General features: G+C 37.4%; 1 non-coding gene across 1 annotated transcript; it reads right to left on the bottom strand.

Moving 5' to 3' along the window:
* Positions 1-7843: 7843 nt before the first annotated feature.
* On the bottom strand, positions 7844-7950 carry LOC144999229 (small nucleolar RNA R71). The gene has a single exon (XR_013660747.1). It is a non-coding gene; the product is annotated as a small nucleolar RNA R71 (small nucleolar RNA).
* Positions 7951-25375: the final 17425 nt, after the last annotated feature.

A 25375-nucleotide genomic window follows, 5' to 3' on the forward strand; every position in this document is an offset into this window, starting at 1 on the left:
ATTGCAAATAATTTGAAGGTAGGTAAATGACGATTTACAAATTTCCACCATGAAAAACAAAATAGTCAATTAAGTTTTAAATGAATTGAAATTCCTAGATTCTTTTGAGATTCATTGAACCTTTCAATGACATGTTTAAATCTTGATATGCCCTTCAAGTTTGTGTCTGGGATACCAAGGACCACAAACGAGGTGTGAATAACCATGCAAATGTACTTGGTACTCTCAATGTTATTTACCATCTAATCAATGTACTGGTTAACCACACACGCTCCATTGATCTATGATCAACATAGATCTACCCTTTTCCAGCTTTGCTAGTCCCAAATTAGTATGCCAGTTAACCACATACGCTCCACTAACGACATGGCAAGGTGCAAAGTGTAATTTCATGGAATAACATCATTTTCACATTTTTCCTAAAGTAAATAAGATTGGGAATTTTATGAAACATTTAGTTACTTTATTAAATTATTATACTTATTAATGAGTAATTAGTTTCCCTATCCTACCTGTTCAGCTAACGACTCTCCAACAATCAAGCAAGCGGTGGGTGAGACTGGACACCCAATAAACTGCTATTTTATAGGCAGCAACCTTATGCCCCCCTTATAGATCGGCTACATGAATGAGGCCTACTAACAGTAGGACTAGATTTAATATTATATATATATATATATATATATATATATATATATATATATATATATATATATATATATATATATATATATACTTATTAATCGTATAATATTATAATAGTAAACAGGTTGAATTTTAAACTTGTAAAAATTCTAGGGTTTGGAATTTTAATATTTCCAAGATTAAAACTTTTAATTAAAAATTAAAATCCCAAAACTCGAGGGCAAGTTTAGAAACTTTTCAAAACATCTTTTAGATCAAATTTGAAAAATAATTAATTAATCATATTATTAATATTTATCACATAGTTTGAACTAATCTATTTTCTTGACAAGATAATTCAAATTAAAATACAAATAATTAATCTGTATCATAGAAAACATGTAATTATCTTATTTATGACAATTATATTTGAATTGCATGAGGATAATCAATACATTATTGAAAAATCAGACTTTTTCAGCCAAAAAATGTTTTTGGTAATTATCCTAATTCAATTTTAGTCAAAATCCCAAAAAATCAGCCACCATATGACTCAACTCCCCAAGTCACTGAATGGACTCGTCGAGTTGCCCTGACTCGTTAAGTTCATCAGTTGACTCGATGAGCTCATCAGCCAGAGGCTAGATTTTTCAACTTTTGAGCTTTGAAGAATTTAGCCATGAATCAAATACAAACGAAAAACAACCTAGGCTCGGATATCACTATTGGCTTATGAGCAAAAATCAATCCTATGGTGCACATTCAAACCCTAAAGCTTTGAATCTAGGTTTCTCTATTTGTGCATATAATAATCATCCAAAGCTCTTAAACCCTAGATCTAGCATATCCAAATCGAAATCACCGTAAATAAATTAGTAAGAATGTTACCTTTGATTGTAGCTTGGTGATGTTGAGCTTATAAGAACCTAGCACCTCAAATGTGATGCCTCTAATGGATCAAAAACACCAAAGAAAGTTGGAGAACCTTATAGAGAGATGGGAGAGGTAATTTTCAGCTCTTAGAGTCCTTCTAGGGTTGTGGTAGCTGAAAAAGTGATGCCAAGGGGTCCTTTATATAGGTGAGCTACTAGGGTTATCAGTCAAAACCCTAATTAGACTACTTAGGCCTTAAGCAGTCCACATGATCCTTCCAGTAGGCCTCCTATGGATGATTTCTATGTGGACTTCCCCATAGAATTCGTCCATCCTTTCTTTAGGGTTCCTCAGCCTATATTGCAACTATCACATAATTACAATATTAGTCCTTTTAATTTAATTAATCTCTTTTGACCACAAAATTAATTCTAAATTAATTCTTGACCTGTACTAATTAAATGATATGATTTCTCCTTTAATATATTTTTCAAATAATATATAAATAAACCATAGTAACCTCTTTCTCCATTATTCTTCCAATCAAGTTGCTTCAGTGAAGGTAACCCAAAAGGACCATGCTACAACCGAGTCAAGTATATACCAAATATAGTTATCACTTAGACACCTCATCCAACACAACATAGCTTGGTATATTCACTCCACTTTATCAGCCAACAGAGGATCCAAGGAAGAATAAGAAGAGGTTCATGGGGAGGATTCCGAGAAGAGATCATACGAGGAGTAAGGAACTAGAGAAATCATTGAGGAACCTTACCCTAATAGGAGTAGGCATGCGAGGATTTCTCAAACATTCGGGGTCACACTTTCCATCATGAAGTAATGGAGATCAGCGATAGAACCTGAAACATGACTGACCAAGGATTCAACACACCTACGTGGAAACAAGAACACCATAGGAAGGCCCAGAGACAACAAATCCCCACAGCTAAAACTAGGGCAATCATAGCAAGGACACAGAGCATATGAGACCACTCTTGAGCCACGTGAGTTTTCTGAGCACTTTATACCACACATTAATAATTAACCAACTAATATAGCCTAGTGAGTTAGTGATTATACTCACACTACGTGTAAGGCTTATCGCCAATTTAGTAAGAACTAGTAACATTAAACCAAGTTACAGAGTTTCAGTTAAAAGGTGGTTACTATTAAAAATTCATAAGTCTATTATACATAGACCTCTGTTAAGAATTGTTTTCAAAACTCTTAAAAAGTCGGTTCATGATACACTCAAAACTAAGATAACTTGGGTTCAAATAACACTCGACTTGTAACCACCACTAAAAGATTTACCACAATCCCATATTTTAAACCTTATGACAGAAAGATGCCGCAAAATAAGTGAAATAGAAACAAAAACAACACACCACCAACAACACTGCCACCACCTCCATAGTACGACCCAGTTGTTTTGAAAGCAGTAGTAACAGCTGCAGTGGCAGCCGCCATGACCCAAATCCATGCATGTGGTACCAGTGGGGCAGGTAGTAGTTCTAATCACACTAACCATGGATACCCAAAGGAGTGTTCGTACAAAGACTTCATGAATTGAGAAACTAAATCCTTTAATGGAAGGGAGGAGTCAGTGCTCTAATGCGATGGTTCGACAAAAATGAAGTCAATTTTTGACATATGCATGTGCCCAGAAGGGAGCAAAGTGAAGTTTGCTACCTATATCCTCTCTCACAAGGCCCTGACATGGTGGAATAGCCTTGTCAATTCCTTGGCCCTACCAGTGGCAAACTCGGTGGGTTGGGAGAACCTAAAAGAGATGATGATGGAAGAGTATTTCCAGAGGGGCAAAATACAAAAGCTGCGAGCAATAGTTGTGGAATGTTACCATGGCAAACTCTGACATTGTAGCCTACACCAATAGATTTACCGATGTAGCCGCTATATGCCCCAGAATGGTTATCCCGGAGAGCAAGAAGATAGATAGATACATCTTGTGACTATTGTTGGATTAGTGTCTAAGTCCATAACTATTTTGGTATGTACTTGACCCGTTTATGAGCGTGGTCCTTTTGGGTTTCCTTCACCATAGCAATATGTAGGATGAATTATGGAGAGAAAGGTTTAATTATGATTTATTAATATATTATAAGAATAATATATTAAAGGAGAAATCATATTGTTTAATTAATATTGGTCAAGAATTAGTCAAGAGTTAATTTTGTGGCTAAAAGAGATTAATTAAACTTAAGGGAATTATTGTGTAATTATAATATAATTACATAAGTGGGCTTATGGACTCCATAGAAGTGGAGTGGATGAATTCTATTGGGAAACCCATTAGAAATCGTTCAAGGCTTTTAAAGAATGAGTCAATGGGCTGCTGAGCGCTTAAGCAGTCAAATTAGGGTTTCCTTGTTAGATAACCCTAATTTCCCACCTATATAAAGACCCATTGAGACCTAAAAACGTGGCTAACACTTCCTTTGGGGTTTCCAAACGTTTTAGGGGGCTCCCCTGTCTTCCCTCTTCAATCTTGTTTCTTAGTGGTGTTTGTGACTCCATTAGAGGTGCAACACTTGAGGCAGTAAGCTTTCTGAAGCCTAGGAATTGATTGTTATTGCTAGATAACAATCAAAGGTTAGATCTAAACCCTATTTTATGTTAATATGATTAATTGTATACTAGATCTAGGGTTTATAGCTTTGGATATTCAACTGCATGTTCATTAGACAAACTAGATCCAAAAGCTATTAGGCTTTGCATGTACACCGTAGGAATGATGTATTGCTCTAAACCCATCAGTGGTATCAGAGGTTAGGACTGTTTGTTAGTAAATTTGATGCTTATTTGATCAAAAATTGGTCAAATATCAAAAATGTTGAGTTTTTCGACTTGACTCACCGAGCCAACTGGGTGACTCGCCGAGTTAGAGACGTAGAATGTTGATTTTGCGGGATTTTTGACCTGTTTTGGCTGTGGATAATTTCCTAAACGTTTTTTATTAATAAAATTCGATTTTTATTAATATTTGGAGATTATCCTTGCCAAAATAGAAGATAATTATCAAAATTTAGATAATCTTTTGTTTTATTAGATAAATATTGATTATTTGTAATTTGATTTGAATGATCTTGTAAAAAAGTTTCAATTTCCCCCTTTAGGTTTCATAGTTTAAATTTGAACTTAAATGTTTTGGTTTTTGAAATTTAAATAGTTAAACTTTAATGTTTTGAAAAGTTTCAAAACTTGTCCTCAAGTTTTAGAATTTAAATTTTGATTAAAAGTCTTAATTTTAAATTCTAAATTCTAAAACCCAAGTATTTTGAAAAAGTTCAATTTACACCCTTATGGTTTTATTAATTTATTAAAGTGTATAATTAAAAGAGATTTAATAAACCCATAAAGTTTTGGTATACATTTAATTAAATTAAAAGTATAATTTACTAAATTAAACCACCTAGTATCTTAAAAGTGTAAAATACACCGTATACTATATATAACATTAAAAGTCTAATATTATATATATATATATATATATATATATATATATATATATGTGTGTGTGTGTGAGTAAAAGTCAGTCTTACCGTTAGTAGTCCTCATTCACGAAGCTGGTCTATAAGGGGTGTTTAAGAAAATTACCTATAAAATAGCGATTGAATGGGTATCCACTCTTACCCACCACACTCTTGACCAGTGGAGGGTTGTTAGCCGAACGGGTAGGATAGGAAAAAACCTTCCATTAAAAGTATAATGAAGTACAAAGTAACTAAATGCCTTCATAAATTCCCAAATCTAGTTACTTTAGGCAATATATGAAATTGTATGCTAATCCATGGATTGACACTTTGTACCCTTGTCAAACATTAGTGGAGTGTGTGTGGTTAACCGGCAGTCTAATTTGGGATTGACATTGGTGGCGAACGGTGGCTCGATGTTTTTCATAGATTAGTGGAGCGTGTGTGGCTAACCGGCACATTGATTAGGTGATAGTAGCAATGAGTGCATCACGTTGATTCATATGGTTATTGATATGTGCATATTTAGTTCATATTAAGTGTGGATTGTTATTCATTTATTGGCTAAATTATTGCATTTCATGGACAAAAGGTATTTAAAAGTGCTTGAATTATGTTTTCAGTCCAAAAGTGAAGCTCGGAAGCAGAAGGAAGCAGGAGAAGCGGTTAGGAGCTCGAGAATTAAACAAAGAAGAAAAGCACCAAAAACAACACCTACTCGACGAGTAGGGTAGTCTACTCAGCGAGTCCAAGTGATTATTCGAGAAGATAAAGATTAAAAGACCCAGATACTTATCGCATACGGGGATTGTGAGATGGACTCAACGAGTCGGCACCTGACTCAACGAGTCGTTGTGTGTATATAAAGATAACTTCTCAGATCGATAGAGGGAATTCTGGAACCCTCTGGAGAGATTATCTACGATTAAAGAACCAGAGAAACCTTAGAGAACGAAGATACAAGCTAGAATCCAATTCCGAAGGTGATTTGAGGCAAATTTCATCATTCTACTTAATCTTTTGTTTTCCATTATGGCTAGATAATTAGAATTCGTTTGTTTGCTGTTATTTACCTCAATCATGAGCTAAAACTCTTAAACTTCTGTTTGGGGATACAAAATTGAGACTATGGTTTGATTATTGGTAGGATTAATTCAATGTTGGTGATTTTTGTTATTTTAGATCGCTAAAGAACCTTGTGTGTGAATGATAATTAATTTTCTGTTAATAGGAAGGTAATTAAATAGCATGAACGTCGTTTGATTATCAACCTCATATGCCACGTGATCACTTTGTTATATGTCTGGGATTAATGAACATGAAACTAGAATTAATGAGAAAATTAAGTAAATCCATGTGCAAGCTTGTGTGATGACCATCAACAAGAAGTTAATTAAAAGCCAAATTAGTTAACTATTGCAAGTCTAAATTAATCCGAATAATTAACCTAGTGAATTGAATTAAAGTAGACAATTGATCACTGTTTGAGTTAGTTTATTCACTAAGGATTAGTGTACTGAATGTGAATCTAGTAACTTGAATCGGTAACCCACAAAAGAGTTAATCCATTGCACCATTACCTTGAAATCAACCATAGGATCAATTGAGTTGAACTAAACAGAAGCTCCTTCTCATTATTGAATCTAGTTAATTCTTTGTTTTTCTAGTTTTTAGATTAGGTATTAGTTAGTAAGTTTCTAGTCTTGTAAAACTAGAGAAAACCCCCAACTTATTAATTAATTTAGATAGAATTAGTTTTTAGTTTTAATTTGCCATTCCCTGTGTTTGATACCCTACTTATTTAACTATACCACAATTGATAGGTCCAATGCCTTTGTGTTTATTTTACAACTAAAAGTAGGTTTCAAACTAACACATCAAGTTTTTGGCACCGTTGCTGGGGAACGGTTCTAAAATAAAATTAAATTCTAATTTAATCAATCCTTTGTGTGGGATTTAACTTACAAAAAGTTAATTACAAGGTAATTTATCAAGTAGTATAAGTTTCAATAAAAAAACCGTTTTTAAAAGTAACTAGAATTTTTTTTTTATTTTACCTTGGACTCGCCGAGTGTACTCGTGCCGACTCGGCAAGTACATCGTTGTTTGCAGTTTTATTTTTTTATTTTATTTTTGTTCTTTTTACATGTTTTTTTTGTTTTGTTTACAGTTGTTTCATGACCCGAGGATCTGATACACCTCTGGTCCCTCCTCTTGAAGACCCGGAATCCGCACTAAGGAGGAGCAAAGGCAAAACCATTGGAGAACCCGCTTCTTCAAGGAACTCACCACTCAAAAACCTCAAGTCCGTTTTCAGCAAGAAGAGAAGCAGCAAATTAGGAGCATCCAGTGACTCTTTGACAATCGGAGATCCAATTCAAGAAGACACCGAGTACGAGACCGAGGAAGAGGAAGAACCCACATACGAGCATGAATCCAAGTTTGAAGACGATTTAGCTACCGCTATGGCTAATATCGATGAAGTCCCCATAGGGGAATGGAAGAAGAGGATGCGCGATGACACCAGCCAGGGACTTGTGCAGCCCGCAATTCCTGCAACCGCTACTTTCGAGCTAAAGGGCCATATTCTCGCTCAACTCAAGGAGATTCCTTTTTATGGGAAAGACCACGAAGACACCTACAAGCACATGGATGAAGTAAATGATGTGGCTGACTACTTCAATGTACCAAATGTGCCTCGCGAGACCCAACTACTTCGCATGCTACCAGTCACGTTCAAGGGTGCTGCAAAGGAATGGCTCAAGTCACTTCCTCCCGGATAGGTCACCACATGGGCCAAGATGAAAGAAGAATTCATAGACCACTTTTTCCCGCCTTCCAAGATAGCTAAGTTGAAGAAAGCCATCGCCAACTTCGAGCAACAACCCAAAGAATCTCTTTATGAAGCTTGGGAAGGGTACAAAGGTTTGCTTAGAAATTGCCCACACCATGACCTTAATAGAGAACAAGAGTTCTCCATTTTCTATGATGGAGTCAATGTCACCACAAAGCAATTTATCGATTCACAAGGCCCGCTCACCAAAATGCCGCCTCCGGTAATCAAGGAGTTAATTGAAGAATTCTCTAAGCATTCTAGAAAATACCACAATCCGAGAAATGAAGTTAGTCGGGGAGTAGTGAACTCGGTAAATGATAGCATGGCGGCGGTAATAGCTAAGCTTGATAGTCTAGATAAAAGGATGAAAAAAATGGATCAAACAATCCATGCTATTCGAGTTGGATGTGAGAATTGTAGAGGGCCCCACCTTACCAAGGATTGTGATTTGGACGAAAATGGAAACAAGACGGCTCAAGTGTTTTACTCAAGTGGCAATAGACACGACGAGAATTGGTGGAAACCAAAGAAGGAATGGATCCCATACGAATAATATAAGAAGGCTAAGGAGGAGAAATACAAGCAGAAGGAAAGGGGATTCTATCAAAAGGAGGAATCGGTAATGGAAAAGAAAGTCGATTTAGAAGAAATGCTCACTAGATTCATAGCCGCGTCCGAAAAGAGACACAATGATCACGATGTTGCAATGCACGAGACCAGAAATATGATAAGGAATCAGCAGGCATCCATTCTCAATATTGAGAAATAGCTGGGACAACTTGCACATCAAGTGAACGAAAGAATACCGGGTCAACTTCCAAGTAACACCGAAAATAATCCAAGAATGGAGAATGTGAGTATGGTGAATTCCAGCTGTGAATAAATTTTCACACAGACACAGAGGGTCTCCAATAGAAAGACAAAGAAGACAGAAGAGTCAGCTCCAACTAAACCCGACCAGACTCGCCGAGTCCCTCTAATGGACTCGATGAGTCCATATGCTAATGACAAAAACACCATTCCCTTAAAGTCATATAATCCCCCTTTGCCATTCCCAATCAGAGCCATGCCTGCTGAAAACGTTGCAGCTTATAGAGCTTTTATGGAGCATGTTAGAGACCTACAAGTCAACGTGCCATTTGTAGAAATGATGCTTCAAACGCCCAACTATTTTAACTTACTAAAGGGTCTCTTTGCTGCTAGGAAAGATTTAGCTGAAGTCGCGGAAATAATGCTTGATATGGAAGAAGACCCCGAAGTTTCAATTATTTTAGGGAGGTCATTATTAAACACCGCATGTGCTTTAATTGATGTATGTGAGTCTACACTAACATTAAGGGTAGGAGATGAGTCAGTGTTATTTAGAGCTTTAACAGAGATCAAGCAAGAAGAGGAAGGAAAAGAAGAGCTCTTATTTATCGATTTGGATGATGAGATACTACAAGAGGAACTTGCACTTTTGCAAGAAGAGGATCCAAGCAAGTTTTTGCTACCTTCTGGAGATAATGGAGATATTGACAAAGACTTGGAGGAGATAGAAAAGCTGTTGGAAGGAGCCTATTCGGAAAGCGCAGTGGAAATGGTAAAATGTGATGTGACTCGCCGAGTCACTCTCCCAGACTCGACGAGTCCAGTCGAAAGTACCAAAAACCTGGACAATTTAGATCTTCATGGTGTTAGTACTCTGCATGTGTTGGATATGGACGTTTTTCCTCATATCTTAGAAGAACAAACAGTATAAGGAGAAATGGACACTAAAGTTCAACACGTTCATATAGCATGTCTTAATGCAGTTCCGCTTGAAGATGAGGTAAGCATTGAAAAAGAGGAGAAGGCAAGGGATAGGAGAAATGATGCTTATCCACCATTCATCACTAAACCAAGAGCATGAGTTCTCACTAAATATGAAGTAATTAAGTTTAAGGAAAAGGAAATGCAAGAGAAGGTGCAAAAGAATGGGGTGACAAAGAAAAAGAGGAGAAGGGAATTTCAAGTAGCTGAAGATGATACTATGAGAAAGAAGCAAGCAAGCTTAAAACAAGCTTACAAAAAGAAGATTCACGTTTACAAGACAAAGTACAAAGCACAAAAGATTACGCGTGCATTCCCGATGCTGGAAGATGACGAGACGTAGATGGAAAGGAGTCCAGCTCACGACTCCTTAAAAAGAAGCGCTTCCTGGGAGGCAACCCGTCGTTTAGAGTTTGCTTTCTTTTTAGTTTTCTTTGATTTTTTTTCGTTTTTAGGATTTTAATCTTCCAATTCATCGGACATGTTTGCTTGAGAGTGCGTATGGACTAAGTGTGCGGTAGAATAAATTTTCTTTTCTAAAACAAATGGCAAAATAATTTAATTTTCTGAATTATTTGCAAGAGACTCGCCGAGACTAACCATGGGTCAACGAGTCGCTTAATATGTCAGATGATTTTCACAAATCGCGACCAAACTCGCCGAGTCTAAGCCTGACTCGATGAGTCGGTTTTATTTACAAAAAAAAAAAAAAAAATTATTTACAACCAGTAACTAGGCTTTTAACCCTAAAAAATCAGTTTTTTTCCCTTCACTCGTCGTGCGCCTCCAGCCTTGCTATCTCTCTCAAGCATTCAACTTCTTCAAAAATTTCTTCAAGTTTTTCAATCTCCATCACAAAAGGTACTGAATTTCGTCCTAATTTCTATCAAAGGATGATGATCTAGGGTAAAAATCTCATAGAATACCCGATTTTGAGGAATAGTGAATTTCTAGGGTTTTGATTTTACAACAATTATGATGTTTTGGATGGTTATGTCTCCTTTAATACATCTTAGGAACATCCCTGGACAAAACCCTTGAAGTGATTTTCAGATTTCGTGGTCGGATTTTGACAGACTCGCCGACTGACTCGTGCAGTTCTTAAGACTCACCGAGTCGTTCATGGACTCGACGAGTCCAGTTGAGGACCCAGGTGTAATATGTTTTGATGATTTTATATGTTTTTTGGGTTGTGTATTCTTTGTTTTGCAGGGACAATGTTTCGCAGAGGCCAAGGTTGCAGTGGACGCCAAGAAGATTTTCCTTGGTTGAATTTTCCTCAAATCGAATCAGCTTTAACCATGTTGAGATGGAAGAAGAAGTTAGCTGAAGTAAGGAAGAAAGAGATCTATGTGCCAAACAGGGTTGATTAGGAATGGTTGCAGAATGTGCGGTATAAGGAGGAGTTAGCACCTTATCTTGTGAAGGAATTTACATTTGAGGGGGAAACAATGGTTTGCGATGGTTGGAGCAGGATCTTTCGTATTCAAGCACCAGTGTACCGGGAACTTTGTTGGGAATTCGTCTCTACGGTATCTTTCCGTGGAAGTGACGATTGCTACCACCCGGCAAGTTTCAGTTTTTGCCTTGGGGGCGAATATCATCACTGCTCAGTTATTGATCTTGCTTGTCGGCTGGGAATTTATGACCGGCCATTGGTCTCGACTGCTATTTTTTCGTACCTTTATGGAACATTCTCACAAGGTGTTCCGCAATGGTGTTATGAGCACGGGATGGTGGAACACGATCGCTAATAAAGTTTACATTCCAAAGTCAGCTCAAGAAGGAAGTATTCGGTCGCCTACACACCGTCTCATTCACCGTCGTATCTCCACTACCATCAACCAACGAAAGGATGATGACAAGGTTTCTAACCTTGATGTCTTTTATCTATGGAGCATTATCACACCGGACACTTTTTGCAACATTCCATGGTGTTTGGCTTCCTATTTGGTGGAGGGTGCGGTCAAGGATCACAAGACATATAAAATTAATGGTGGTATGTTTGTCACCCAGTTACCCAACTCATTTGGGTTGATGACTCGCGGTGCGTGGAATTTCATGACGGTGATTCCTACCCCTCTATTTAATCCCATTCTTTTTAGGAGGGCTAGGATTATTAAGGACTATGGTGGTGGTCATTATGCTATCCCGCATGATGATCCGGTGGCTGGTCCCAAGGCACCGGGAAGGAGGGTGAGATCGAGGAGAGAGCGAGATGTGGAGGAGGCGAGGAGAGAGCGAGATGTGGAGGAGGAACCACCGTTAATTCCGGTGGATAATGAGGAGGTGCCAATGGATTGGTATAATATTGAGATGAGGAGAATGCAAGGTCAAATGCCAACGGGTCTAAATTTTAGCAACCAATCCCACGTTCGACTTTTTGACCACTTCCATATTCCGCATATCGATGGTTGTAACTTTTCATATATTCCATCTTGGGATGAGAGGATTAATGCAAGGAGGAGTGGCGCTGGTGTAAGTGGAGCCACTTATGATGATGATGATGAGGAGGAAGATTAGTTCTTTGTGTTTTTGTTGAACAATTTTGTAACATACACGTTTTGAAATCGTGTTTTGTAATGAATAAAATTGTGAAATACTATGTAAAATTGAGTGTTGAGTTCTAACAGATGGTTTTTACTACAAATGAAGTAAAACTATGTTTAGAATCACTCAGAAAATATTGAAAGTCTTATGAGATTCCAATTAAAAACCAAATATTGAAATTTAGTGAAAATATAAAATTTTAAATAAGTAAAATTTTATTATTTGATGTTTTAGAGAATCACGTTAGAAACTTGTAGGCGAAAACCTCGTCGAAATCTGAGTTATAACGAATAAGTTATGACCAACCGAAGATCCGCGACAAAACTGGCATGACACCGAATGACGTAAAAAGTGAGTTTTTGATAAACTAATTTTTAGCCTTAGTAATCTAAATGAAAGTCGTAGTATTCGTTAAACCGAGAAATTTGATAAAAAGAACGTCAAAATCTGACTTCGTATGAGGAAGTTATGATTTTTCGAAGTTTCAACTTAGCAGTAGACAGCTAAAAACTCGAATTTTAGATCGAGCAATATTTTACTGATACATCCTAAACAAGAATCGAAGGTCTCGTCATTTGTAGTACAACAGTAAAAAGTCTGACGAAAACGGATGTCAGATGAAGAAGTTATGAATTTTTAACGGATTTTCCTGTCCCGATATGTTAAAAATAATAATATTAAAAATAAATTCAAAATTAGCCGACGAATTCTAAACGAAAGTTGTAGAGCATAATTTTAGCTACGCGTGCATATAAAGAACGTCAAAAACGGAGCTCGTATGCAAACGTTATGGATTTTAGAAGTTCGGGGCCTGAAAACCGAGAATTTTCGCATGAATAGTGTTCAGACACCTCACTCGCACGAAGCAACAGCGTCACCGGAGACGTGGCCAAAACCGAGACCGATGCATGTTCCTTTCCGATTTACCGAGGCCTAGATCCAGCAGGAGCGAGACACGTCTCGCCTACCAGCCTCGTATCTGAATCTCACTAACCGAGCCTCGCATGCGCGCTAGCTGGTCCGACCCTCGCATCTGAGCCTCTCCTTCGCGCCACCTGCCCTTCGCTGCTGCTGCCACTGAGCCCTTTGCTGCTTAGCCGACTCTGAACCTCGGCGCTATATAAAGGGGGCTGCGAGACCTTCCGATTAACTTCGATAATTTGCCACTTTTAACCCCTCTTTCCATATTTTCTTCATTTTGACTTTCCCCGAAGCCCCGATATCAATTTTAGCACCCGAAACACGTCCCGAGACCCCCGAGAAGCCCGCAAATTTTATGTTTTCGGTTTTGAAGCCCTACCTTCGCAGAGCCCGGTTTTCAATTAAGCTCCCGGTTTTCAACACAGAAAGACATATTTAAAGCCGAAGTGCTGTCCAAATTACTATTTTAACCCCCAGTTAACTTAAGGTGAGTTCAATATATAGGAAAAATTGTATGTTATGTGTTATATGTGCTATGTTCTTTTCAGTATTATTATTCTGAGTTATTTTCTCGTGTTATTTGCTATGTTTATAGCAATTGTAATACATTTGACCATGTGATCAGTGAAAGGACTTAGATTCACATTGGTACTGGTACGTAGCCTCTGTCCATGTAGAGCATGTCTCCGTAAGACAATGCCTTCCATTCTAGCGCATTGGCAAATCATTAGATAGGACTATAAGCCTAAAATCTAACAAGATGTTAATCAGAAATTGCATGTCTTCTATGCCATTTGGGCCAAAGCTTTATTGATGTATATCAAGAATTGAAAGTATATCTTTGAATAAAGTCTTTGATTGATATGAATGCTTGTCACATGATCTCACATACATCTTGTTGTTCCTCTTTGCTTTTGCCACATTGAAGTATATATATGGCATAACATTATATTGTATCTATTTTTGAACTCACTAAGTGTCACCGCTTACCCTATCAATGTTTAACAATTGCAGGTGATAAGTAACTAGTATGTTTACATACTATAGAAAGATGTAGAATAGTTTGTAATAGTACTTTTGTACTACGTTTTATGTTTGTATAAATTACAATATCCTGGGTAGTTATGTAATATATATAACACTTTGTAATAGAAGGTTTGTATCCAATAGTTTGTAATTCCCTTTTTATCAATGTAAAATATTGTTTTTATGAATATGCAAATATCATGTTTTGGAGTAATGATATTGTGAAGTACGAAAGTTTGGGTCTTTCAAAAATACGAAAGTTAGGGTCTTTGAACCATGGTATCAGAGCAGTAGTTTAAACGAACTAAATTCCACGGATTGGTATTTAGACTTAAAATATAGGAAGTTCAATATATGAACTTAATCATTGTAAGTATAGGGATACAAACCATAGGAAATATATAAGTAAAAGTATTAGGTAATAGTAAAGCCTAATATTCTAAAATACTATCTTACTCCGTATTTCAGATCGATGGCTGAACAAGTAAGTAGCCATACCCTTGATGTTGGTGGAGATCCTCAACCCGAGGAAGTGAATACTCCAGTATCACTTCGTGAGGAGCGACTTTTAGGTAAACTTACTGGTGTTATTCGACAGACTATCAAAGAACACAAAAAGAATGATGATAAAGGAAAATAGAAAGTCACTGGAGAATCTTCAAGCGGAAAGGTGAAACGTCCCTCGTTCAAAGATTTCAAGAGTCGTGGTGCTACGGAGTTTTCTGGTGTCCTTAATCCTATAATTGTTCTAACTTGGATTCAGAACACCGAGAAAGTATTTCATGTTTCTCATGTGGATGATGAAGACAAAGCTATCTATGCTTCTGCAAGTCTCATTGGAGAAGCTTTAGTCTGGTGGGAAGTAACATATGAAGCTCTCGATGGATGTGACCAGGAGAACTTAACCCGGGAGTTGTTCAAGACTCGTGTGCTAGAGAAGTATTGTCCTCTAGATATGAGGAGAAGATTGGAGAAGGAATGCCTTGAGCTTAAACAAGGAGGAATGACTGTGAATGAGTATGAAACTCAATTTAATCAAAGAGAAAGGTTTGCTACGAAGTATATTCCAACTGAAGATGAGAAAATTCAGTTATTCATGGAGGGACTACGACACGAAATCCATGATTTCGTTGTCAACCGGGATGTTCTATCATTCGATAAAGCCATTGAGTATGCTCGAAGGCGTGAGCATGACTTAGAAATATGTGGTGCCACTCTTACTATTCCAAAGCATCCATGTACTGAAAGAACTATTCATGCATCCACTATTCCACCAGCTCAATCTATTCGAACTGATCCAAGCAAGCAAGCACAATCTCAGAGTGCTTTTCGTGGCCATGGTAGGTCACAATCTTTTTCTATTCAATCGCCGTCATGTCGCGTTTGTGGAAGGAATCATCCGGGTCAATGCAAAATAGACAAGGAATACATTGTCTGTTATGGGTGTGGAGAAAGAGGTCATATCAAGCCAGCTTTCCTAAGGAAGGATGTGACTTGTTATGCATGTGGTATTACTGGCCACAAGAAGCGTTTTTGCCCCACTCTTACCAGCCAAGTGAAGGGAAGTCAAGCTTCTATTCAACAACCAGCGAGAAGTCAAGTCCCTATCCAACAACCAAAGAGTACTCCAGCTAAAAAAGAGGAGGTAACAAAAGCTAAGGGTCGTGCATTCCAGATTACTGCAGAGGAAGCACGTAAGGACCCGAATGTCGTGACGGGTACATTTCTTGTCAACTCTAGACCTGCTCACATCTTATTTGATTATGGTCCCTTGGATTCTTTCGTATCTTATGAATTTGTGCATTCTTTTCAAACTATTTGCTATGCACTCGCACAACAATTTCACATAGATATTGCAGGAAGTATATCATTACTTGCTGATAAAATCTATAGGGATTGTGTCACAGAAATTGAAGGCTATATTTTTCTTCCTAACCTAATCCCTATCTCCTTGCCCAATTTCGATATTATTCTCGGCATGGATTCGTTGTCAAAGAACCATGCAGACCTCTTGTGTTACGAAAAGATGGTACGCATTCCTATTGAAGGGGAAGATCCTATTCATGTCTACGGTGAACAAACGATTTTAAAAATAATCTCTTTCCTCAAAGCTCGTATATTCATATCGAAAGGTTGTCCTATCTATCTGGCCTATACAATTGACATCTCAATAAAGGAGAATAAAACTGTAAATGATATTCCCATTGTTAACGAATATCCCGATGTTTTCCCCGATGATCTGCCTGGACTTCCTCCGGATAGACAAGTAGAATTCCGAATTGACCTTGTGCCCGGTGCTGCTCCGATTGCAAAGACTCCTTATCGTCTTGTGCCAGCCGAGATGAAAGAAATGATGATCCAACTGCAGGAATTACTTGACAAAGGCTTTATTCGACCGAGTACCTCTCCCTGGGGTGCTCCAGTATTGTTTGTCAAGAAGAAGGACGGATCGATGCGAATGTGCATTGATTATCGTGAGCTGAATAAGGTGACTATCAAGAACAAGTACCCACTACCTCGCATCGACGATTTATTTGATCAACTTCAGGGCGTTAGCTATTTCTCAAAGATTGATTTGATATCTAGCTATCATCATTTGAATGTACAAGAGCAAGATGTACCGAAGACTGCTTTCCGTACTCGTTATGGACATTTCGAATTCCTTGTCATGTCATTCGGTTTGACAAATGCTCCTGCTGTATTCATGGATATGATGAATCGAGTGTGTCGTCCAATGCTCGATAAGTCTATCATCGTATTCATTGATGATATTCTAATCTATTCCAAGTTTGAAGCTGATCATGCCATTCATATTCGTGAAATCTTAGAACTTCTTCGAAAGGAGAAAATTTATGCTAAATTCTCGAAATGTGAATTTTGGCTTCGTCAAGTTCAATTTCTCGGCCATATTATTTCTAGTAACGGTGTATCTGTAGATCCCATCCAAATCGAAACCATTCAAATTTGGGAAGTGCCCCGTAATGCTTCCGAAATTCGAAGTTTCTTAGGTCTCGCGGGATATTACCGGAGATTCATTAAAGACTTTTCTCGTATAGCCGTACCTCTCACAAGTCTTACACGGAAGGAAGTGAAGTTCGAATGGAGTGAAGCTCAAGAAAAAGCTTTCTCAACTCTAAAAGATCTTTTGACTCATGCTCCCATCTTATCACTCCCAGAAGGTGATGATGATTTCTCCGTATATAGCGATGCTTCAAGATTAGGACTCGGTTGTGTGTTGATGCAGCGTGGTAAAGTGATAGCCTATGCCTCAAGACAACTGAAAGATTATGAAAAGAATTATCCCACTCATGATCTTGAACTCGCTGCAGTAGTATTTTCCCTAAAACTTTGGAGACATTACCTTTTTGGTACGAAATGTCAATTATTTACCGACCACAAGAGTCTCAAGTATATATTCAGTCAGCAAACTCTGAATATGAGACAACAACGAGCCGTGGAGCTGATCAAGGACTATGATTGTGAAATCATGTACCATCCTGGAAAGGCTAATGTGGTTGCAGATGCACTTAGCAGGAAAGTTTATCGTAATAGTATGTGTTATACTATTACTCACACTACGGTGATGTTCACCATTCTTGATGAACTAGAGAAGTGGCAAGTTGAAGCCTTAAAGCCAGAAAATGTAAAGAAGGAAGGAATGGTACATTATGTCGATGTTTTACTTGATGATCCACGAGGCTTAAAAGTATTTAAGAATCAGCTATGGATTCCAAAGATTGGTGGATTAAGACAGAAGATTTTAGATGAAGCTCATAAGTCTAAGCTATCAATACATTCTGGTACAAGTAAAATGTACTATGATGTAAGAGTTGATTATTGGTGGCTTGGATTAAAGAGAGACATTGGAAGATATGTACAGGAATGCTTAGTATGCTTACAAGTCAAAACAGAACACCAAAATCCTTATGGAACTCCAGAAAGCCTTAGTGTTCCTGTATGGAAGTGGGAAGAGTTGTCCATGAATTTTATTACCAAATTGCCAAAGACTTGCTAGACAGCATGATAGCATTTGGGTAATCGTCGACCGCCTGACTAAGAGTGCACATTTTCTCGCCATGCGTGAAATGGCTCCAATGGAGAAATACGCACAAGTATACTTGGATGAAATTGTTGCAAGACATGGTGTGCCACTAAAGATCATTTACGATCGCGATACTCGCTTCACTTCTCACTTTTGGGAAAGTATGCAACGCGAATTGGGATCTAGAGTTGCTCTCAGCACCGCTTATCATCCCCAGACAGATGGTCAAACAGAGAGAACAATCCAAACAGTTGAAGATATGCTTCGTGTATGTGTTTTGGAGTTCAGTGGTAACTGGGATAAATAATTACCACTTGTCGAATTTTTGTATAATAACAGTTACCACACTTCAATCAAAATGCCACCATATGAAGCATTATATGGTCGCAAATGTCGTATGCCGTTATGTTGGCGTGATCTAGGACAGAAGATCCTTGGAGGCCCTGAAATGATTCAAGACACTACCGACAAGATTCAAATCGTACGAGAAAGAATGAAAGCGGCCCAGGATCGACAGAAGTCCTATAGGAAAAGAGAAGACGACCTATAGAATTCCAAGTGGGTGATTTCGTGATGCTGAAGGTATCTCCATGGAAAGGCCTTATGCGATTTGGGAAGAAAGGAAAGTTGAGTCCTAGATTTGTTGGTCCTTTCAAAATCATCCAGAGAATTGGAAAGCAAGCATACCGCTTAGAATTTCCTAAAGATTTGGCAGGTATTCATGATGTGTTTCATGTAAGTTATCTGCGCAAATGCTTAAGCATCTACGATGAGACAGTTCCATTATCCGAGGTGAAATTGGATAATAAGTTAAGATATGTTGAAGAGCCTAAAGAAATCGTGAATGAAAGAACAAATAAGCTACGCAATAAAGAAGTAGAATTGGTGCTTGTCAAGTGGAAACACCAACGTGGCCCAAACTATACTTGGGAGAATAAGAATGAGATAAAAGCAAAATATCCCCATTTATTTTCAATGTAATTTCGGGGACGAAATCCTCAAAAGGAGGAGGTATTTGTAACATACACGTTTTGAAATCGTGTTTTGTAATGAATAAAATTGTGAAATATTATGTAAAATTGAGTGTTGAGTTCTATCATATGGTTTTTACTACAAATGAAGTAAAACTATGTTTAGAATCACTCAGAAAATATTGAAAGTCTTATTAGATTCCAATTAAAAACCAAATAGTGAAATTTAGCGAAAATATAAAATTTTAAATAAGTAAAATTTTATTATTTGATGCTGTAGAGAATCACGTTAGAAACTTGTAGGTGAAAACCTCGTCGAAATCCGAGTTATAACGAAGAAGTTATGACCAACCGAAGATCCGCGACAAAACCGGCACGACACCGAATGACGTAAAAAGTGAGTTTTTGATAAACTACTTTTTAGCCTTAGTAATCTAAATGAAAGTCGTAGTATTCGTTAAACCAAGAAATGTGATAAAAAGAACGTCAAAATCTGACTTCGTATGAGGAAGTTATGATTTTTCGAAGTTTCAACTTAGCAGTAGACAGCTAAAAACTCGAATTTTAGACCGAGCAATATTTTCCTGATACATCCTAAACGAGAATCGAAGGTCTCGTCATTTGTAGTACAATGGTAAAAAGTCTGACGAAAACGGATGTCGGATGAAGAAGTTATGAATTTTTAAAGGATTTTCCTGTCCCGGTCTGTTAAAAATAATAATATTAAAAATAAGGGTAAATTACACGAATCGTCCCTCATGCAAGTGCCAAAATACACGTTTAGTCCCTATTTTCAAAAATTAACTCGGACTGTCCTTCATATCGTAAAAAGTGTCACGCTTCATCCCTTGTTAGTTTGAATTTGCACGTTTCATCCCTTGTAAGACATGAAATGACTATAATGCCCTTTTTAATTTTTTTTCATTTATTTTTACATTTATTATTATTATTATTATTATTATTATTAAAAATTACTTTTATCAGGAAATCTCTCTCTCTCTCTCTTTCTTTCTCTCTCTCTCTCTCTCTCTCTCTCTCTCTCTCTCTCTCTCTCTCTCTCTCAGGCACACACACACACCTGTTGAAGAAAACTTAATCACTACCACCATACTGGAAATCTACGCCACCATCGGAAATATGCAAACCCACCACCTACAATCTACCAATAGTCGGCATCATTGTCCACCTTTAACAACCACCGGCAAAGCACCACCACTAACCAATGAAATCAAATCCAAATGAAATTCAAATCTCAAATAAATCAAAATCCAAACAAAACCTAGAAATCAAACCTTAAACTCAATTTTGAAAACCAGTCCAAAAAAAAAAAAACTTCAAATCTATTGAAACCATCACACTTAACCACCACTATAACCTGTAATCTACACCACTTCTGGAAATGGAGCACCACCGCTAACCATCGCCATTTACCCTCACCTCACCAGTTGTACTGTGTTCATCGTCTTCCCCATCACAGTCGACAAAATAAGGGATGTTCTTTTTTCGTCTTCGATGTGCTGGAAACTCGAGTAAAGCATCAAATTCTGAAACAATCAGCTTTTGGGATTTTTCTTGATTCAATTCCAGTGGGGGTCAATTTGGGGTTTTTATGAAACCAAACCCTTCAAATCTAGTGATATCATCATTTTCGGTATGAAATCGACAAGTAGATGGGCGGCGATGATGCATTAGGAACCTGCAAATCTTTTTCTGGTATGAGTGTCATAGATAAATTTGGTTTTAGATGGTGAAGGTTTCCAAATCGGATGGTGGCTGGAGGTGGAAGTATAACCTTCGGTTTCATGATCTCACCGGAGTGGCTTCAGGGTTGCCGGCGAACATATTAGGTGGTGGTAGTGAGAGGTTCAAGGGTCGCCGGAAGGGGAGGTTGTTTGATTGATGGAGATGAAGACGAATGGGTGTGAATGAGAAGGATGCGAATCTGGGAAAGGGAGGGATGGGCTTGTTTGTGTCAATATATTTTTTTTTAATTTTCTTTTTAATTTAAAAATGATATATAAATAAATAAAATTGAAAAAGAAATTATTAAGGGTAAAATAGTCATTTTATGTCTGTAGGGACGGTCAGAGTAAAAAAACGTTTATTCAGGGACGGTCCGAGTTAATTTTTGAAAATAGGGACTGAACGTGCATTTTGGTACTTGCACGAGGGACGATTCGTGTAATTTACTCTAAAAATAAATTCAAAATTAGCCGACGAATTCTAAACGAAAGTTGTAGAGCGTAATTTTAGCTACACGTGCATATAAAGAACGTCAAAAACGGAGCTCGTATGCAAACGTTATGGATTTTAGAAGTTTGGGGCCTGAAAACCGAGAATTTTCGCATGAATAGTGTTCAGACACCTCACTCGCACGAAGCAGCAGCATCACCGGCGACGTGGCCCAAATCGAGACCGACGCATGTTCCTTTCTGATTTACCGAGGCCTAGATCCAGCAGGAGCGAGACACGTCTCGCCTACCAGTCTCGTATCTGAATCTCACTAACCGATCCTCGCATGCGCGCCAGCTGGTCCGACCCTTGCATCCGAGCCTCGCCTTCGCGCCACCTACCCTTCGCTGCTGCTGCCACCGAGCCCTTTGCTGCTTAGCCGACTCTGAACCTCGTCCCTATATAAAGGGGGCTGCAAGACCTTCCGACTAACTTTGGAAATTGGCCACTTTTAGCCCCTCTTTCCATATTTTCTTCATTTTGACTTTCCCCGAAGCCTCGATATCAATTTTAACACCCGAAACACGTCCCGAGATCCCCGAGAAGCTCGAAAATTTTATCTTTTCGGTTTTGAAGCCATACCTTCGCAGAGCCCGGTTTTCAATTAAGCTCCTGGTTTTCAACATAGAAAGACATATTTAAAGCCGAAGTGCTGTCCAAATTACTATTTTAATCCCCGGTTAACTTAAGGTGAGTTCAATATATAGGTACAATTGTATGTTATGTGTTATATGTGTGCTATGTGCTTTTCAGTATTATTATTCTGAGTTATTTTCTTGTGTTATTCGCTATGTTTATAGCAATTGTAATACCTTTGACCATGTGACCAGTTAAAGGACTTAGATTCACATTGGTACTGGTACGTAGCCTCTGGCCATGTAGAGCATGTCTTCGTAAGAGAATGACTTCTATTCTATGGCATTAGCAAATGGTTAGACAGGACTATAAGCCTGAAATCTAACAAGATGTTAATCAGAAATTGCATGTCTTCTATGCCATTTGGGCCAAAGCTTTATTGATGTATATCAAGAATTGAAAGTATATCTTTGAATAAAGTCTTTGTTTGATATGAACGCTTGTCACATGATCTCACATACATCTTGTTGTTCCTCTTTGCTTTTGCCACATTGAAGTATATATATGGCATAACATTATATTGTATCTATTTTTGAACTCATTAAGCGTCACCGCTTACCCTATCAACGTTTAACAATTGCAGGTGATAAGTAACTAGTATGTTTACATACTATAGAAAAATGTAGAATAGTTTGTAATAATACTTTTTTACTTCATTTTATGTTTGTATAAATTACAATATCCTAGGTAGTTGTGTAATATATATAACACTTTGTAATAGAAGGTCTGTATCCAATAGTTTGTAATTCCCTTTTTATCAATGTAAAATATTGCTTTTATGAATATGCAAATAGCATGTTTTAGAGTAATGATATTGTGAAGTACGAAAGTTTGGGTCTTTCAAAAATACGAAAGTTGGGGTCTTTCAAAATTTTAATTTGTTTTTGTTTTTGTTTGGGTTTGGTGTGTTTAAATTTAAGACTTTTACTTTATGTTTGATGTTTAATTGCTTTGATGATTTTTAGATTTTGGGTCAAAATGCTTGCATAGAAGGGTCTAGAGTTTGAAAGAGAAAGGAAAAATTGAGAGTTGAAAAGAATCAAGAAATGGTGGAGTCTAGACTTAAGGTGTCAAGTACGGTCCCTAAGGATATGAGCGAATGAGTCTAGAATTTGGGAGAAGTTTTGAAGATTTATTAGAAGCTTGCACAAATGCAGAATGTGATTTTTTTTCACCCAGCGGTCTACTCGTCGAGTGCACTAAACTGACTCGACGAGTCGCCTTGTATTCTCGCATATTCGAAGCTGTCCGCGTCTATACTCGACGAGTCGCATATAAGACTCAACGAGTCACTCATTTTTTTACCATGAGGATTGTTGATTTGATGCTGCTAAGTGTACCATTTGACCATTTATTCTTCCATATTGATTCTTGAAGATCTTACACTGTTTTCCCTGCCTATTTGGAGTCGTCAATCACACGAGACGAATGACACCCAAGACATGGATGAGCTATTCCCATGTCTAAAGTCAATTGAAGATGGAGCTGAAGAAAAGAGTTATCAATCTATCGACTGCTACCCCAGGGGAGTTTGTTCCAATTCTTTCTATAGTTTGAATTGTTATTTTTTTTTTGCATAATATGCAATGAGGGCATTGCATAAACTAAGTGTGGGGTAGGGGGTTGGTCATAGATTAGAAAATTTAGAATCTTAATTTAGGTTAATTTAAAAAAAAAATTAAATTGTTGCATACAAAAAAAAAGGAAATTACTTAGGAATTAATTTAGAAAATATTGGTAAAAACAATTAGGATTCCATGTTAGAATTGTGTTGATGATTGCATGAAAACCCAAATGTTTAATTGAGCCAATATACGTTGTAGTGCATTTATGACTTCCTTATTCCAGTGAAATCATGGGACAAAAACACGACCTCGCTCAGCCTGAGGGATGCAATATGTTTAGCATCGTGTACCAGAAATGTATCCAGAAATATTATTATCGTTAGCCAATAAAGGTTGAGGTTGAGCACCTCTGCTTAAGCATGTAGGGTTTTGAGTGAAAAAAGAGAGGTACACGTAAACAAAGAGAGAGAATTACAAGAAAAGTTTGAAGAATTTTGGAGCAAATGAAGTGAAGTTCAAAGATAAAAAAATTCCAAGAAATTCAAAAATTGAAGATACCAAAAATCAAACGATAAAGGTGGTGAATTCAAAGAAATAAAAGACCAAATTATCAAGGAAATGAAGAATTCAAAAGAGCGCCATAGTGGTATCATAAATTATAATTCTAGATTATGTATGCTTGGGTTGCTCAACTAAAAATACCTTGAGGGTAAGAGGTTTCCTGCGGATGGATTCGGAGGGATGCATAAAATGAGCATAGTTCGGGTTGAGTGGGCGAATGTTTATGAGGATTGTGAGTATTTGGAGTATGGGGGTTTATTAGGAAAATTTTAGACACAAATGTACGCGTTGCGGTCTTGGCATAATGGCTGGGTTAGATTGGAGTTGTCATATGTAATTCTAATGTTTAAAATTCAGTTTTGCTTGGGGGCAAGAAAAAGTCAAGTGTGGGGTATTTTGATATGTGCATATTTAGTTCATATTAAGTGTGGATTTTTATTCATTTATTGGCTAAATTATTGCATTTCATGGACAAAAGGTATTTAAAAGTGCTTGAATTATGTTTTCAGTCCAAAAGTGAAGCTCGGAAGCAGAAGGAAGCAGGAGAAGCGGTTACGAGCTCAGGAATTAAACAAAGAAGAAACGCACCAAAAACAACACCTACTCGGCGAGTAGGGTCGTCTACTCGGTGAATCCAAGTGATTATTCGAGAAGATAAAGATTCAAAGACCCAGATACTTATTGCATACGGGGATTGTGAGATGGACTCGACGAGTCGTTGCGTGTATATAAAGATAACTTCTCAGATCGATAGAGGGAATTCTAAACCCTTCTGGAGAGATTATCTACGATTGAAGAACCAGAGAAACCTTAGAGAACGAAGATACAAGCTAGAATCCAATTCCGAAGGAGATTTGAGGCAAATTTCATCATTCTACTTAATCTTTTAGTTTCCATTATGGCTAGACAATTAGAATTCGTTTGTTTGCTGTTATTTACCTCAATCATGAGCTAAAACTCTTAAACTTCTGTTTGAGGATACAAAATTGAGACTATGGTTTGATTATTGGTATGATTAATTCAATGTTGGTGATTTTTGTTATTTTAGCTTGTTAAAGAACCTTGTGTGTGAATGATAATTAATTTTCTGTTAATAGGAAGGTAATTAAATAGCATGAACATCGTTTGATTATCAACCTCATATGCCATGTGATCACTTTGTTATATGTCTAGGATTAATGAACATGAAACTAGAATTAATAAGAAAATTAAGTAAATCCATGTGCAAGCTTGTGTGATGACCATCAACA

This window comes from Lactuca saligna, chromosome 5, assembly GCF_052625555.1.
Source record: "Lactuca saligna cultivar CGN05327 chromosome 5, ASM5262555v1, whole genome shotgun sequence".
Taxonomy (NCBI): domain Eukaryota; kingdom Viridiplantae; phylum Streptophyta; class Magnoliopsida; order Asterales; family Asteraceae; genus Lactuca; species Lactuca saligna.